The 7,658-nt window shown below is 42.9% G+C and overlaps 1 long non-coding RNA gene across 1 annotated transcript; it reads left to right on the forward strand.

Annotated features, from left to right (window-relative positions):
• The first annotated feature begins 439 nt into the window (after positions 1 to 439).
• Positions 440 to 2,395, forward strand: LOC134433306 (uncharacterized). The gene is made up of 3 exons (XR_010031544.1): positions 440 to 504; positions 1,012 to 1,186; positions 1,877 to 2,395. It is a non-coding gene; the product is annotated as an uncharacterized LOC134433306 (long non-coding RNA).
• The last annotated feature ends 5,263 nt before the right edge of the window (positions 2,396 to 7,658 follow it).

Raw genomic sequence — 7,658 nt, forward strand, 5'->3', positions numbered from 1 at the left:
GAAAAAAGAGAGGGCATCCGGGAGGAGCGGTGCTGCCTCAGGTCCTTCCCCGCCCTGGGGCGAAGGACCCGTTTGATGCCCAGGAGGGACTGCAGCTCCCGGTGGCGGGGGACGGAGCCGTGGCTGTCAGCCCGAGACTACAACTCCCGGCAGGCCCTGTTGCCGGCGCGGCGTGTGACGCAGCGGCTGACGCGGCACGTGAGTGGCTGCCAGCCCGAGACTCCAACTCCCGGCAGGCCCTGCTGCCGGCGCGGCGTGTGACGCAACGGCCGACGCGGCCCGGCATTTTTCTCTAAATCGGCAGTAAATACAGCTGAGTAAAATTAGCTTGGTTTTCTTCCTTCTTTTGTAACTGAACTGTTTTTATTAAAAATTCTATTTGAATATGTAGAAAAAGTGGGGATGTCCTGTAATATATCATAGCTTTTCTTGTTTACAGGGTGCTCAGAAAGCATGCGTCCCTTAGAGTCCCACAGAAAGGTTCTCAGTGCGCTCTCTATCAAGGTATGTATTTACAAATAAGTGATCCCTTTAGATATTTGCCTGTGTACCTTTTCCTGTAATTCAGAGCTTGCGTTCTGTGGGTTGTATGATAAAGCTGTAAAACATGTAAGAATGGTTTTGCAAGTCTGAATCGTTGAAGGCAGCAATAAGTGGATTTAGAGCCTGTTCTTGAGCAGACAAAGGGAAAAAGTGTGACTCTGATGCTGAACTTGTCATTTTTCATTTGACTTGTCTTGAATGATTTAGGAATAGAGAGAACTAGAAAAAGAGAGAAATAGAATCGATTATTGAGCAGTCCTCAAATGCTCACCATAATTCAGTGTAGAGCCAAAGGGAAGGGTGATGGAACAGAGCTCTGTGCTTTGGAAGGAAATAAATTTAAACCTGATCTCCGCACAGAGTCTCACTAACTTCTGTGGTTTTAAAATACAAAATACGTTTAGGAAGTGTTGGAAGTTAGTATTTTGGGAAAGAAACGGCAGTTCCACAGAACATTCCATTTCACAGAGGCTCTAGGAAGGATTCATGTTGTAACTGCTGTCACTGCAATCAGTTGGTGGTTCAGCCTTGAAACGTGCACTTGGCCTTCTATAAAGCGCTGTTTTGTTTGCCTTTCATTGCTATGAGTCTTGATAAATTGGAGAAGAGCCCAAGAGAAATTTTTCATCCCTTGATATAAAAGGTAGGAAGTGACTTTTTTTGGTTTGGTTCTTTTTCTTTATTATTTCCTGGAAATAAAAGTAATTAAGTATAGGTACTACTGGTTTGTTTCTTCCAGTAGCAGATGATAACAATAGCAGTAGTAATAGTAAAAATAATAATAGAAATAATAATAATAGCAATGTAATACTACCTAAACTGTCTTTATCCATTGGACTGGCCATTTCAAATCAAAACTTCTAAACACAAATCAAACCATCATCCTTGTAGAATCTTTCACAGCAGCGGGCTAAAGATCCTGGTTTTGTTGACAGGATTTATTGGTTCTGGAAGAGCAAGAGGGAAGTACAAGCCTAACTACTTCTAGCTCACAGACCCGTCCAGTGAACCCAGCTTTGTGTTTTGGTGGGCTTTTGATGACTTTGAAATCAATTGCTCATTCCAGTAAAAAAAATTCATGTTTTTTTGAACGTGACAGCAGAAATAACTTTAAGCACCAACTTAATAATAATAGATCACCAGTTTAAGTTAAAAATTCATGCTATACTAACAAAGTTCAAAGGTAAATTATTACCTATTAGGAGATGGTATAAAGTGTATGTTCTAATGTGTAATGCAAAGATACATACATACCAGATAGTCCTTAGAGGAAACAAATTTTTATGACTGCTGTTTGATTGTTTACCATACGATATTTGGTTTTATTTCCCAGGGATCGGTGAATTTTAACTTTGGAGTCCTCTATGCTAAGGATGCTCAGCTTACAGATGATGAAATGTTCAGTAATGGTGAGTTTTTCACGTTCTCTTTAATTGCTGTGCTGATCTGAATAAGAAAAAAACAAAAGCAAGAGGGAAAAAAAAGGATGGTTTATTATTTTTTACGCTGTTATGTTTGTTTCCTCAGTATTTGCTGCAGCTCTGCTTACCCAAGCTTTGTGTTCCTTCTGTCCCACTGGGAGTTGCCCAGTTTGGTTGCATCTGGTGAAATTCACCCTGAGACCTTACACAACTAGCTCAAACTACGTGAGAGCCATTTGCAGTTCTCTCCAGACACCTGGAGAATGGGTGACGTTTCTGAGGGTCTGGCAAGTGTACTTCTATCAAAACTCAGTCTGTGAAGTTTCTGGGGAAAACCCTTCTGTGTCCTGAAGGGTTCAAACTCCTGTGAGGATCCATTTATCAGGTGCTCACCTGGATGGTTCCAGCTCTTAAAGTGAACACTTGTACTCTTACCCTGTAGTTTACATCTATTGTATTTTTGTTTTTTTCAAGATTTTTTGTCTTTGCAAAATATTGTGCATTTCACTCTTTGGAACCTCTCAGATGGTTCTTTGGTGCAGCACCACCCCATGGGACACTTGGCTGCTGTCCTGAAGGGGATGGTCACTAGAATTGTAAATTCTGGAGAGTTTATAAGTCTTCTGTCCCCAGGGAGGTACCATGCTTTGTTTACTTTTGTTCTGTTTGTTAGGCGCTGCTTCTCGTTGCAAGTATGAATTTCAAACTGCCCTGTTCTTATTTTAACTGTTTTCCTGGTTCTCTCCGTCCGACAGGGAAAGACTCTCATATCCTCGTCGTCGGGCTCGGTGCTGTCCAAGAAGATACAGAGACTAAAAAAATCATAAGCAGCAAAATATGACTGCAGGGAAAAGAAGCTGGAGAGAACAGAATGTGATATTGTTATCCTTACCCTGTATTAGAAACATCCGCTGTGCCTTGATGCTGGCAGCTGCCAGGGGCTTGTTAGCTCTTTGTAGGCAGGTGTAGGTGTTCACTTGTAGGTTTTTTCTCTGGACAAGTCAATTCAAACTTTGCTAAGCTTATATATGCAAATTACTCTCTAGCACAGTCCAGCATGACATTTTTGAATGTTGTAAAAATACCATGTTACTTGGAAATTGCTAATGATGAGAAGCTTTAGGGGAAAATAAGATGTCAGTGTTGGGAGATGTGAGAAGAATTTTGAGGGGATGTTAGACTGAAATAAAGCACACTTGAAGCTGGACTGGCATGCTGGCAGATCCCCTATTAAACAGTAGTGCTGAGATTAGCCTGGGGGTTGCCCATTGTTTCTGTAGAAATAAATGTTTTCTGGTCTTCAGAAGTAAGCTGCTTTGAAAAGCTGGAAGGCGCAGCATAGTGACAATCCGTGTGCTTCGCATTAAAAATAGATTTCAGAAGGGTCCTAGGCTTTTGTCTTTTCCTAGAAGTCGATGTAATCCTGTCGAGGAGTTTTTAATTCTGTGCTGCCATGTCATCAATCAGGGCCCTGTCGTACTAATCATCATACAGATGCAAAACAAAAAATCAGACCCCGTCCCAAGCACTTAGAGCCCAGAATACGATTTCCTCAGGCTGCCATTTGTGTGCCATCGGTACTCACCATGGAAGCGAGCTGGGGATTGTTGCACCCGTTGGGAACAAACCGCTTCTTGTCACACAGAAATGGAATTGGGACGACGCCTCGGCCAGCCCCTCTGTGCCATCGTCTCCTGAATCTGCAGCAGAGCAGTTCCAGTCCATCCGGGCACGTGCAATCCAGTTCCTGATGATCTGAGCACACGGAGCAGTGCTCAGCTGCTGTGGGGGGCTCAGGGAAGGCAGAGTGTGCATTGTCATCTTCCTGAACCTACAGACAAATCAAAGTGAGAAGCCACAGGGTGGAAATCAGTTGCATATATGCTAAACAAAACTTGCAGGTTGTTTTTAAGAATTGTTTTTGCTTGTTCTTTGTTGTGCTTCTGTGCTTAGAAAACCTCCCTTTAAAATCAGTTCAGTTCATCAGTTGAACCTTTGTTTGCAGACCCTCAGTGAGCAGAATTTGTTGCAGACTCAGTGCACGCTGTGCCGGCCTCCCGGGAGTGTGAGGAGCTCATGTGTGCTACTTTTTGCTTTAGGACACTCTGAGGTATTTATTCCTTTTGGGATACGTGATGAGAATTCCCAAGAGAGGTAGTTATAAGGTATGACATTGGGAAAAAGCCTGTGTGGTTGGAATGTTGTTGCTGTCAAAAGTTAATTTTTCCTTCATTCTTAGCCAGTAGTTAGCTTTTTGCTTTATTTTTGTGGTATCAGTATTTTATTGTTTAAAAAATTCCTTCAAAATAACTTCAGTGGTCGCCCACCAGTACCTTGTTCAGATTTGCCTATTTGCTTGTAGCTGAAATGTTCACATCTTGATTATCATTCTATTTAAGAAACTGCTGCCCAGCCAACTAATAACTGAATATCCATCTGTCTAGGACACGGGGAGAGGATTTAGGTAATGTCTTTGTTTCCAGAAAAAAGTTCCAGTGTACTTTCTAAACAGAGGAGAAGGGGGTGAAGACTCTGGGCTCTGATGCCGTTGGGGCACCCCAAGGTCCCCAGGAGAGGGAGCCCCACTGCGGTGCAGGAGCAGGTGTGTTCTCATCTAATATTGAACAAATTATAAATATGAAAATTATAAACATGAAAATATTTTTAAAATACTTAAATAAAGCAGGTTTTCTTTATTGGTCAATAGGCAGGGTTTTGATTGTAAAAATTATAAATACAAATAATATAAAGGTAGAAATCTAAGTTTAGAAATATATAATAAATACATACAGATAAATATAAAAATTAAAAATATAAGAAAAAATTAGTTGTAGCAGTAGATATTATACATAATTTAAATACTAATTTAAATCTATTTTAAAATTGTATATATATATCATAATTAATGTAATACATCCAAAGAAACGATAAATTAAAATATGAATGTATAATTATACAAAGTATAAATAAAAAATATTTCAATATCCTTTAAAAGAAGGGGTTTTTTTATATATTTGGTTAGAGACGGGGTTTTTATTTGGAATAATGGAAGTATTATAGAAGTATAAAACTAAATATAGAATTATACAGTCAATATAGAAAGATATTTATAAAAACACGAGCGAACGACACCTCCTTCGGCCGAATGGAATGAGCTCAGCCGAACCAAGGCGAGACCGGCCGAACCTGACGGCCTCGAGCGAACCGAGGCCAGGCTTGCGAGGCTGCCTGAACCGAGCCGAGCTCAGCCGAACCGAGCCCGCTGCTCTCGTGCGCGCTAATTAGCGCGAGTGCGGTCACAGCCTAATAAGCTCCTGTGCCACGCCGCGCTCCAGATCGTGTCCGTGGGATGGCCGGGCCGCCCGCGGGACGCGGCAGCAGGAGAGCCCCGAGCCGGGCGAGTTTAACGCGAGGCGCCGCCGCTTGCCCGCCCTCAGGGAGCCGAGCTCAGCCGAACGCGCAGAGAGCGGCTCCGAGTTGGGCCGAAGCGAGCCGGGCCGCGCCGAGCGCAGAGAGCGGCTCCGAGTTCGGCCGAAGCGAGCCGAGCCGCGCCGAGCGCAGAGAGCGGCTCCGAGTTCGGCCGAAGCGAGCCGAGCCGCACCGAGCGCACTGAGCGGCTCCGAGTTCGGCCGAAGCGAGCCGAGCTGTGCCGAAGGGTCGAGTCTGGCCGAATGCAGATGACAGTGGCCGAGTTTAGCCGATTACAGCCGAATTTAGCCGAGCAGCTGTGAGCCTTGAGGTGAGCGTGCATCGTTGCCGGCCTGGGATTGAGTGAAATGCACTAAGGAAACCAGCTTTGGGGAGGGAGGCAGGGAAATCCTCTCCTAACGTTTACCAATTCTTCCGTCAAACTCATCACGGCAGCACAGCGTGAAGACTGAAAGTGTAAGAAGATGTGGAGAGAAACAGAGAATCTGACAGGAGCATCGAACGCACAAGTGCACGAATTTTGCTTTTTTGCTTGGATGGAAACTCAGAAGTTGTAAGGAATTTGGGAAGCTTTTGTTCTAGCTAATAAAAGAAGTTAGTTTAAATTAAAAAAAAAAAAAAGTGGTTTCTTTTTTCTTCACTATTATATTCTTTGCTGGTATATGGTGTGTTGTTTTATTTCTTGGTGTTATTAGCTCTGTGTAAATTGTTTTTTGAGTGAAGCTAACTTTGCATCGGTTGTTTTGTATTTGAGGTAGGATCAATTTCAATAGATTTCTTTCACAGACTTCTGATAGGTATTACTGGGATTTTGGTTTTGTTTACTGTATGCATAAACATAGAGATTTGGTAGGGCCAGCTGGGCTGCTGGAGTTTTGGGTGTGAATTTATTAGATGGCTTTTGTTAAACACAGAATAATTATAGAAGGTAACAGCAAATTACTCAATTACCCAATTTATCCAGCTATGTAACCTTACCACAAAGTTTTATATCTTGCCAGTTTTCTGTTCTTCTGCTCCAGGTAGTTGTTGCAAAAAAGAAAGTACTGCTATTCTTCTGAAGAACTTTCTTCTATGACAAGCCCTTTACTGCCCTTGAATGTGAGTCAGAGGAGCCAAACAGCTGCAGCTGCTCTGAGGGCTTGGTGGGATTGCCCCCTCCCTTTTCCTGGGTGCCATGGGAACGAGAGGCGGGGCACAATCAGGGGTTATTAACCCCAGCCGTGGCTGAGGGGCTTCATACCCTCTCTGGGATGTGCTGGGGCAAGAGCTCTCCTCATTTCAGGGAAGAGGCTCTTTCAGCTCATCTCAGCTTGTTTTCAGCAAGTGTTTCTGGGCATCTGAAGCACAGAGGCTTGGAAGATTCTGTGAAGAAAACAGCATAGAACACAGGGAATGTTTAGGTTTGTGATTTTGGGTTTTGTGTTTAGGGGTGGTAAAGTGCCTTTGTAATTTTTGGTTTTGCTCTGTTTTTTTTTTTTTTTTTTGTTGGATTTTTTTTTTGGTGGAAATTTTGGTTTCTTAGGTTTTCTTTTTGGGGTTTTTGGTTGGTTTTCGTTGCTTTCTTTGATTTTTTGGTGGTTTCTGTATTTTTTTTTTATTTTTTTGTGGGGATTTAGGTGTTTTGGGTTTTTTATTTTTGTTTTCTGATTTAGTTTTTTTTTTTTTGTTTTGTTTTGTTTTGTTTTTTGGTTTTTTTGTTTTTTTTTTTTTTTTTTTTTTGTTAAATTGAGGAGTGAGACTCCCTGAAATTCCAAGCTGTGTCAAGCACAACAAATTCTCAGCAGATTCATCATGTCTTCAGAGGGATCTGCCCAGTGTCCAAGATGATGTTTGAGACTCAGGCTTCTGATGAGTTGAGGATTGTGACTGGGAGAGGGAGGGTGATCAGGTATCCAGTTAGGAGTTATTGTGGAAGGGGGGAGGTTTGCAGGCAGCAGGGTGAGAAAGGGTGTTTATTTGTTTATTTGAGGGCCCTCCCACACAAGGCTGTTCAGAAGCCTAGCAGAGGCATTCCCATACAGCACACAAGGTCAGCCACTGCACTCACAGCAATGCCATTTAACTTTGCCTTTCTCTTACCCAGGTGCCACCCCTAATGAAGGCCACAGCCTTGGAATCAGGATGAAGCTGGAGCCTGAGGCAGCCAGGCATACTCAGGAAAAAGCAAGTAGCTGCCTTGGTGGGATTTGGCCCACATAACTCTGGACTCACACTTTGGTTTTGGTTTTCTTTATTGTAGCTGACACCTGAGAGACACCAGCC

Source organism: Melospiza melodia, unplaced genomic scaffold (assembly GCF_035770615.1).
Source record: "Melospiza melodia melodia isolate bMelMel2 unplaced genomic scaffold, bMelMel2.pri scaffold_179, whole genome shotgun sequence".
Taxonomy (NCBI): Eukaryota; Metazoa; Chordata; class Aves; order Passeriformes; family Passerellidae; genus Melospiza; species Melospiza melodia.